The sequence below is a fragment of the Aotus nancymaae genome, unplaced genomic scaffold (genome assembly GCF_030222135.1).
Source record: "Aotus nancymaae isolate 86718 unplaced genomic scaffold, 86718_ANA_hifiasm-v0.15.2.pri h1tg000097l, whole genome shotgun sequence".
In the NCBI taxonomy this organism is placed as follows: domain Eukaryota; kingdom Metazoa; phylum Chordata; class Mammalia; order Primates; family Aotidae; genus Aotus; species Aotus nancymaae.
This window is the reverse complement of record NW_026988512.1, coordinates 1,984,121-1,993,943: the sequence shown is the minus strand read 5'-3', so window position 1 is coordinate 1,993,943 and position 9,823 is coordinate 1,984,121. Positions and strand designations below refer to the sequence as shown.

Genomic DNA, 9,823 nt, shown 5'->3' with positions numbered 1-9,823 from the left:
TTTGACTGTGTCACCCCGGAATCAACAGTGATTTTTAAAAATCAAATTATATGTGGAGCTTGACTAAGCTATCCTCAGAATGGTAAATTTCATCCTAGCCACTGAATTCATACCATTGACTTAAACCAGTACTCTCCACGGTACAGTTTGTTTAAGATTTAAAAAGTGGCTGGGCCAGGTGGCTGACGCCTGGGATTTACACATTTTTTTAGGTATCTCCCTTGTATACATGAGGCACACATGTAATTGAATATCTGCTTCTTTTTCTCTTGTTAATCTGTCTTTTGTTACAGGGGTCTATCCTGTCCACCTAAAGGGAAAGGGCTGAATTACAAAATATAATTTAAAGAGTTTACTTGAGCCAACACGAGGACAGCTGCCTGGAAGACTCAGACCCAAGCAAATTTGAATAGGAGTTCCATTTGGTTTTGGCTACAAGTGGGTTTTTAAAGGAAATAAAAAGGGGATACAAAGTTGCTTGTCCAGAATTCTCATTGGCTTACAGAAAGAGCACTGATTTGTAATTGGCTCTATGTTGTTATAAGGTATAGGGTATGTGTCATAGTGTCCAGTGCACCATTCTTAGGATAATTCATAGCTACCTGTGGCACTAGCAAATAGTTTCAATGGATAAACACATAGCTCAATGGGGAGCAGGACATGATTGCTGGCTCAGTCAGCAATCAAAACCCCTCTCTGGGGCTGATAATTTATTTATTTTCTTTCTTTCTTTCTTTCTTTCTTTCTTTCTTTCATTCTTTCTTTTTTCTGAGACAGAGTCTCTCTCTGTCACCGAGGCTGGAGTGCAGTGGTGCAAACTTCACTCACTTCAACCTCCGCTTCCTGGGTTCAAGCAATTTTCATGCCTCAGCCTCCAGAGTAGCTGGGATTACAGGTGCCTGCCACCATGTTCAGCTAATTTTTGGAATTTTTAGTAGAGGTAGGATTTTGCCATGTTGGCTAGGCTGGTCTTGAACTCCTGGTCTCAAGTGATTCTCCCGCCCAGGCCTCCCAAAGTGCTGGGATTATAGACATGAGTCACCACGCCCAGCCTGAAGCTGATAATTTACTCACATTCATCACATAAAAGTTCTTTTCTCAGTTCCAGTTAAGAACTGTGAATAATAGAAAATGATCTTTCCTCTCTACATAAACATCATTGTTTTACTGGTAGGTCTAAATTAAGTAATTACAGCTCTCTAATTGTATGGAATCATTATAATAGAATGTAGGAAATTTTGTATCATTAATTAATTAAGACAGTGTCTTGCTCTGTCACCCAGCCTGGACTGCAGTGGAACAATCATAGCTCACTGCAGCCTCAATTCACATAGGCTCAAGCAATCCTCCTGCCTCAGCCTTCTGTGTAGCTGGGACTGCCGGCGTGTGCCACTAAACCCAGATGATTTTTTTTATTTGTAGTAGAGATGAAGTCTTACTATGTTGCCCAGGCTGGTCTCCAATGCTTGAGCTCAAAGAATCCTCCTGCCTCAGCCTCCCAAAGTACTGGAATCACAGGTGGGCACCAACGTGCCTTCTTCTTGGCACTGGGCCACTGTTCAAAGCAATTTCTAGCCTGAAATATAGACAGCTACTCTGAGTCTTTCTTCAAGATCATGCAACCCAAAATTGCCCTTCATTCCTCTTTAAATAAAACATCGTGACTAACAGGTCTACAGTCATGCATAACTGGTTTCATCTGTTGGATGGCTTTTGTTTTGTTTTATTTTAATGTAGCCTTAGGAGACAAACAGAAAGTGCACAAATCGTATGGCTACAGCCATCACCCAGGTCTCAGGGCATCTTATTAAATGTGAGGGATGCTGCAATTCTGATCTGGCCAGGAAACCGAAAAATAGGCTCACAGCTTGCCACGTGCAATGTGCAAATGCTGTTTACTTAATGCTTATGAGGAGGCAGGTGCCTGTAATTCCAGGATTTTGGGAGGCTGAGCAGCAGATCATCTGAGGTCAGAGTTCAAGACCAGCCTGGCCAAGATGGAGAAACCACACCTCTACTAAAAATACAGAACAGCTGGGCATGGTCGGGGGGAACACCTGTAATCCTAGCTTCTTAGGAGCCTGAGGCAGGAGAATCACTTGACCTGGGACGTAGAGTTGCAGTGAGCCAAGATCATACCACTGAACTCCAGCCTGGGCGACAGAGCAAGATTCCATCTCAAAAAAAAAAAAAAAGTATAATGTAGAAATAAATATTAAATTAAATTAATCTAATTAATTTACCGCATATCTTCCCACCTCCCTGAATTACTAACCCTATTACTTTTATTATCTTGTTAAGCCTCTAAAGGAAGATTAGTATCTACAACAGCAATAGCTATTATACTATATCAGAAGGCTAATTGTTAAGTATAAATAATGTTTAAATTACTAATGTGTCCTATAATACTTGTAACTTGGATTTACATTTACATGAATTACTTTATTTTATGCTTTAATATAGACACAGGCCAAGCATGGTGGCTCACACCTATAACCCCAGCATTTTGGGAGGCTGAGGTGGGTGGATCACTTGAGGTCAGGAGTTTGAAGCCAGCCTGGCCAACATTGTGAAATCTTGTCTCCACTAAAAATACAAAAATTAGCCAGGTGTCGTAGTGGATAACTGTAGTCTCAGCTACTCGGGAGGCTGAGGCAGGAGAATCACTTGAACCCAGGAGGCAGAGGTTGCAGTGAGCCAAGATCACACCACTGCACTCCAGCCTGGGTGACGGAGTGAGACTCTGGCTCAAAAAAGTAATAATAACACAGACACAGGACACAAAAGCTTCCCGAGTTAATTTAGCTTATATGAGAGCCGGGCAATGGAAACCCACAGACGGGCTTTTATAGGCCCAGAAGCATAGAAGTTGGGCCTGGCTTTTACTGTCTGCTGTCAGAGAACTATGCATGGGAGCACCAGCTCACTGGCCGTCAGGGCCTCTCCCTCACCAAAAGCTAAAAGGCCCTGGCAGCAGCTTGCCATAAGGCAGCTCACCACATCTTGTTCGGCTGTGTCACCCCAGAACCAACAGTGATTTTTAAAAATCAAGCAGTACATGAGGGTTTGACTAAGCTATCCTCAGCATGGTAAATTTCATCCTCGCAACTGAAGTCATACCATTGGCTTAAAACAGTACTCCCCAGCATACAGTATGTTTAAGACTCAAAAAGTGAAGTTAAGTTTCAATTAAATTGTGGATAGCTCCATCTGAAGTAAAAATGAAGCTAAAATTATTTTTCCATTTTTGAAGGGGGAGGTTTTAAACACATAAAAGTTGAAAGAATGGTACAATAAAAATGTACGTACCTTCCACGCAGATTAAACAATTGCTGACATATTATCATATTTGTGCATGCTTTCACTCTCCAAGCTCTGTTAGGTAGACAAATATGAGAGAGAGAGAGAGAGAGAGAGAGAGAGAGAGAGAGAAAATTTATGTTTAGATTTTGCTATGTCATTTGAAAATAAGCTGTAGACATTATTATGAATGACAGGTCATCCCTAAATATTCCAGTGTGAATAATAATCTTCTTCTTTTTCTTCCTCTTCCTCTTCCTCTTCCTCTTCTTCTTCTTCTTCTTCTTTTTCTTTTTCTTTTTCTTCTTTTTTTGAGACAGAGTTTTGTTCTTGTTGCCCCGGCTGGAGTGCAGTGGCGATAGCTCACTGCAACCTCCGCTTCCCAGGTTCAAGCGATTCCCCTGCTTCAGCCTCCCGAGTACCTGGGATCACAGGCATGCACCACCACGCTAGGCTAACTTTTATATTTTTAGTAGAGGCGGGGTTTCTCCATGTTGGTCAGGCTGGTCTCGAATTCCCTACCTCAGGTGATCTGCCCGCCTCAGCCTCCCCAAGTGCTGGGATTACAGGTGTGAGCCACCACGCCCGGCTGAATCTTCTTTTTGAGATGGAGTCTCTCTCTGTGGTCCAGGCTGGAGTACAGTGGCATGATCTCGGCTCACTGCAACCTCTGTCTCCTGGGTTCAAGTGATGCTCTTACCTCAGCCTCCCAAATAGCTGGACTACACGCACCCGCCACCTCGCCTGGCTAATTTTTTTTTTTTTTTGAGAGAGAGTTTTGCTCTCGTCACTCATGCTGGAGTGCAGTGGCTTAATCTCAACTCACTGCAACTTCCACCTCCCGGGTTCAAGCTCTTCTTCTGTCTCAGCGTCCCAAGTAGCTGGGATGATAGGCGCCCGTACCACACCTGGAAAATTTTTGTATCTTTAGTATAGATGGGGTTTCACCATGTTGGCCAGGCTGGTCTCAAACTCCTGACCTCAGGTGATCCACCCACCTTGGCCCCCCAAAGTGCTGGGATTATAGGTGTGAGCCACCAAGCCCAGCCTCCAGTGTTAATCTTCTAAGAATAATCTCCTACAAGGATCTAGAAATAGAAATACCATTTGACCCAGCAATCCCATTACAGGGTATATAAAATCATTCTATTATAAAGTCACATGCTCACATATGTTCATTGCAGCACTGTTTACAATAGCAAAGACTTGGAACCAAGCCAAATGACCATCAATTATAGACTGGATAAAGAAAACGTGGCATGTATTTTCTCTATGGATGGAATACTATGCAGCCGTAAAAAAGCATGAGTTCAAGTCCTTTGCAGGGACATGGATGAATCTGGAAACTATCATTCTCAGCAAACTGACACAAGAACAGAAAACCAAACACCACATGTTCTCACACATAAGTGGGTGTTGAACAATGAGAACACATGCACACAGGGAGGAGAACATCACACACTGGGGTCTGTTGGTGGGTGGGGAGCTAGGGGAGGGGTAGCAGGGGGTGGGGAGATTGAGGAGGGATAGCATTGGGAGAAATACCTAATGCAGGTGACAGGGTGATGGAGGCAGCAAACCACCATGGCATGTGTATACCTGTGTAACAATCCTGTAAGATCTACACATGTACCCTAGAACTTAAAGTAAAATAAAATAAATCAATAAAAATAAATACAATTAAAAAAAGAATAATCTCCTACATAACCATAGCACTATTATCAGACCTAGAAGAACTAATTATAATTCCCTAAGATCATCTATACACGAATCATATTCCAATTTCTGAAATGATGCCAGGAATGTCTTTCGTAGCTTTCATTGCTTGCAAGTGCTAGTTGTGCGTTCTTCCGTCATCCCTCTCAGCCTAGCCCTGCAACACCCAGCCCTTTTCCCTCCCCTCCATAACTTTAATTATTTTTCTCTTGTTTTAGAGACAGGCTCTTGCTGTGCCGCCTAGGCTGGAGTACAGTGGTGTGATCACAGCTTACTGCACCTTCAATTCCCAGACTCAAGCAATCCTCCCACTTCAGCCTCCCGAGTAGCTGGGACCACAGGCACATGCCACCGTGACCTATCCATTTTTAAACCTTTTGTAAGGACAGGGTCTCGCTATGTTGCACAGGCTGGTCTTGAACTCCTGGCCTCAAGTGATCCTCCTGCCTTGGCCTCCAAAGTGCTGGGCAGGTATGTGCCACTGCACCTGGCTGACCTTGAATTTTTGGTAAGTCTGGGACAGTCGTCTTGTGGGATGTTACACAAGTTGAAGTTGCCTGGATTTGGATAATTTGTCTCTCGATGCCTTTTTAAACTTTTTCTCTATCCCCTTTACTTCCAGGGTCCTGGAAGGTATGTTTACCGCCTTGAATAGACTCAGATTAAACATTTTGGACAATAAAGAGTTCATGGATGATAGGGTGGACTTTCTGCATCACACTAGGAGGTACATTGAGTAAGGTTGTTCCGCTATCTGTGAGGCTAATTTTGATTACCTTATTAAAGTGGTGACTGCCAGATCTCTCTCTCATAGAGGTACATTTTCTCTTTGCAATTCACAATGAGTCTGTGCATAATTCTTTAGTGCCATGAAAGCATTCTGTTTACCATAACCTTTCACCTGATGGTTTTAGTATCTGTTGATAATTCTTGACTGAATAAATTATTACATTTAGGTTTGTAAATAGGTGATATTACAAAAATGACTTTAATATTAGAGAATATATAAGTCAAGACCCTGATAAGAGCTAGATGTCTCACCATGCTTTGTCCTAAATACAGACAAATAATTTTTTTATCGGAGATCTGCAAGTAATGGCTTAAACTTCAATGTGTGGCGATTCTGTCTCTCTGAGCCTCTTCTGGAAATGAAATTCCCCTATAATCTCAGCTTATTTACCCACCGTATCAGCAAAGCCTTGGTTGAATAGAAGCGTCAGTACAAGTGTAGTCATAAAACTGTCAGGAAGGCCGGCCGCAGTGGCTCACACCTGTAATCCCAGCACTTTGGGAGGCCAAGGTGGGCGGATCACGAGGTCAAGAGTTCGAGATCAATCTGATCAATGTGGCAAAACCCCGTGTCTACTAAAAATATAAAAATTAGCTGGGCGTGGTGGCGAGAGCCTGTAATCCCAGCTACTCAGGAGGCTGAGGAAAAAGAATTGCTTGAACCCGGGAGTCGGAGGTTACAGTGAGCTGAAATTGCACCACTGCACTCCAGCCTGGGGGACAGAGTGAGACTCCGTCTCAAAAAACAAAAACAAAAACAAAAAACAAATAAACAAACCGAAACTGTTGGGAAAAGCACAGACTTTGGATGTAAAATCAACAGCTACGTTCGCTTTCTTAGACTACAATGTTTATGAAGGTTTCCATGGTTAAACAGTCCCAAGGAGAATTTGACAATGAATAAAATAGTCTATAAAGTGCTCATACACCACCTCTCTCTCTCCTCAGTGAAAAATCTGTAATTCATAATATGATGCATTTTATTGGAACTTCTAAAGGAGATGAGTCAGAACATGGTAAGGAAGTTAAAAGGTTTGGATGAATCAAATTATAGCTCAATCCAAGAAACTGGTTTACTAGGGGTAGTTTTGGGGACATCTGATTACTCTGAATTCATGCTAGTCCTTTCCCAAGTCGAATTAAATTGTGTTTAACATTTCCCAAAATATTCATATTCAGTCATTGATATGAAAAACACTGGGGATCTAGAAGTGCCATGTGATCCTTTCGTAGCTCACAAGCAGATGGCTGAGTTTTCACGCTCATGGGTGGATGTGCCTCCCTCAAACCTTATCAAGATGTCACATTACTTGTGTGATGTAAATTTTTAAAAAGAAAAAAAAAGAAAAAGTTCTCTATGTGAAAAGTAGGCTGGAAGTGGTGGCTCACACCTGTAATCCCAGCACTTTTGGAAGCCGAGGCAGGTGGATCACCTGAGGTCAGGAGTTCCGGACCAGCCTGACCAACATAGTGAAACCCTGTCTGTACTAAAAATACAAAAATTAGCTGGGTGTGGTGTCAGGTACCTGTAATCCCAACTACTTGGGAGGCTGACACAGGAGAACTGCTTGAACCCAGGAAGTGGAGGTTGCAGTAAGTCTAGATCGTGTCACTGCACTCCAACCTGGGCAACAGAGTGAGACCCTGTCACAAAAAAAAAAAAAAGAAAGAAAGAAAAGAAAAAAAAATAACAAAGTAATAATAAAAGTTAGCAAAGACAAAAAGTTACATCTTTAGCATAAAAAATTAACTGGAACTATATGCCCCAGCTCTTATCAGTTTAAAATCCCATAACTAAATGAACAACTCATTAACAGTCAACAGAATGAAGTCATCTATGCTGCAAAATAGTGAGAGGATTTATTAATAGTGGGAGAGGCCAACTTCACTTAGGCACAGTTGTTTAAATGTAACTTGGGTTTAAACTTTAAATACACTTTTGCCAATAATAACCTTAGGATTATTTTAATAGAAAAAGGAGGTACAGCTATTTGGAAATAAGGAATATTATTTGTTGATGAAAAAAACACCAAAATTCCCTAGCAGGCGTAAGAGAAGTCATTAATTAAGTAGATTAATTCCTATGATCAACCAGCATTTTTTTTTTTTTTTTTTTTTTTGAGACAGAGCTTCACTCTGTTGCCCAGGCTGGAGTGCAGTCACACGATCTCCTCTCACTGCAACCTCCGCTCCCCGGGTTCAAGTAATTCTCCTGCCTCAGCCTCCCGAGTAGCTGGGACTACAGGTACTCACCATCGTGCCCCACTAATTTTTGTATTTTTAGTAGAGATGGCGTTTCACCATCTTGACCAGGCTGGCCTTGAACTCCTGACCTCAAGTGATACCCCCACCTCAGCCTCCCAAAGTGCTAGAATTACAGGTGTGAGCCACTGCGCCCGGACTCAACCAGTGCTCTTAATAGCCCATTGCAGCATTTCCCAACCTTTTTGGTACCAGGGACTGGTTTTGTAGAAGACAAGTTTTCTACAGACCAGAGTTGCTGGGCATGGTTTCAGGAAGATAGAAGAGCATTACAGTTATTGTGCACTTTATTTCTGTTATTACTACATTGTAATATATAATGCAATAATGGCATGACTCAGCATAATGTAGAATCAGTGGGAGTCCTGGGCTTGTTTTCCTGCAACTAGACACTGCTATCTGGGGTGATGGGAGACGGTGAGATCATCAGGCATTCGATTCTCATAAGGAGCACACACACAGCCTAGATCCGGCGCAGGGGGAGGTCCCAATAGGGCTCACAACCCTGTGAGAGTCTAATGCTGCCGCTGATCCTACAGGAGGTAGAGCTCAGGCAGTAATGCTCGCTGGCCTGCCACTCACCTCCTGCTGTGCGGCCCGGTTCCTAACAGGCCATGGACTGGTACCAACCAGTCTGTGGCGCAGGGGTTGGGAACCTCTGCCCTATTGGACTCGTCTACATATTTGTAGAAGAAATAATGTTATATAAGTTAGAAATAAGAAAATTAGATGTGTTATGACACCTTCGTTTAAAGGAGAAGTAGGATAGAAGGCTGGAAGGGTGAAATGGAGACCCAGTCGGGAGGTCTTGAGTTCTAGAGCCCACACATTCTTCCACAGGTAGCAGGGAGTCAGTGAAGGTTGTGGAGCGAGGTGGCCATGTGAAGAACACGTGGTTGAGAGATGACTGGGAACACTTCTCCGAGAAATAATATCTGGTATGAGCTGGACACTGCAGGCCCCGGCGAGATACTTTCTCCCATCCTCAGAGCCAGTCCGCAAAGTGAATACTGCCCCTGTCTGAACAGGCTCAGAGAGAATGTGTCTCACTGAAGGCCACGCTACTCGTAAATTGTGGAACTAAGATTCAAAACAGGGCATTCTTCTCTCCACCCCAGGCAGTGGCCGTAACCAGAAATGCAGAAACCCTGCCTGCTGGGGCAAGGGAGGATGCTGGCCTGGCACATGGCTTTCTTCTGTATTTTCGGGGACATCGGCACAACCAGGGGATCCTCTGGGCTTACGCGTCCCTCTCCCCTCCCCATCCCTTGCTGCTATGTGTGTGACCTTGGAAAAGCCACCTTATCTTTCCTCTAAATGGCTAAAGACTTGACAAAGGAATGAGTTAACAGGGCACAGGAAGCACACGCCCTACATAGCATGGCAATTTCAGAGACGAGGTGTTCGGCCGTCACCCTCAAATGTGTCATTTCAACATTTCTCTACTCTCACTTCCTTCTTACCTACTTAAAACCATCATTGTTGCCAAAAGCAGGTATGGGGCACTCAAGGGGAAGAATTTGGAAGAGGAAATTTGTAGGGGCCACGATGTTTCCTGAACTCGGTAAATAGCTTGATTCTGAATATATAAAGAATATCACTTGAGAGGTTATGGAAGGAATGGAGCTGGGGTGTGATTGTTTCTGGGTACAGTTGCAAAGTCACGTCCCCAGTGTTTCTCAGATCTTCACATGCATGTGAATCACGGCAGGATCTTCTCATAATAAAGCTTCTAGTTCAGCAGATCTAGGGTGGG

The 9,823-nt window shown here is 43.2% G+C and overlaps 1 non-coding gene across 1 annotated transcript; it reads left to right on the top strand.

Moving 5' to 3' along the window:
- The first annotated feature begins 7,026 nt into the window (after positions 1 to 7,026).
- Positions 7,027 to 7,125, top strand: LOC135271913 (small nucleolar RNA U13). Its single transcript, XR_010340034.1, has one exon. It is a non-coding gene; the product is annotated as a small nucleolar RNA U13 (small nucleolar RNA).
- Positions 7,126 to 9,823: the final 2,698 nt, after the last annotated feature.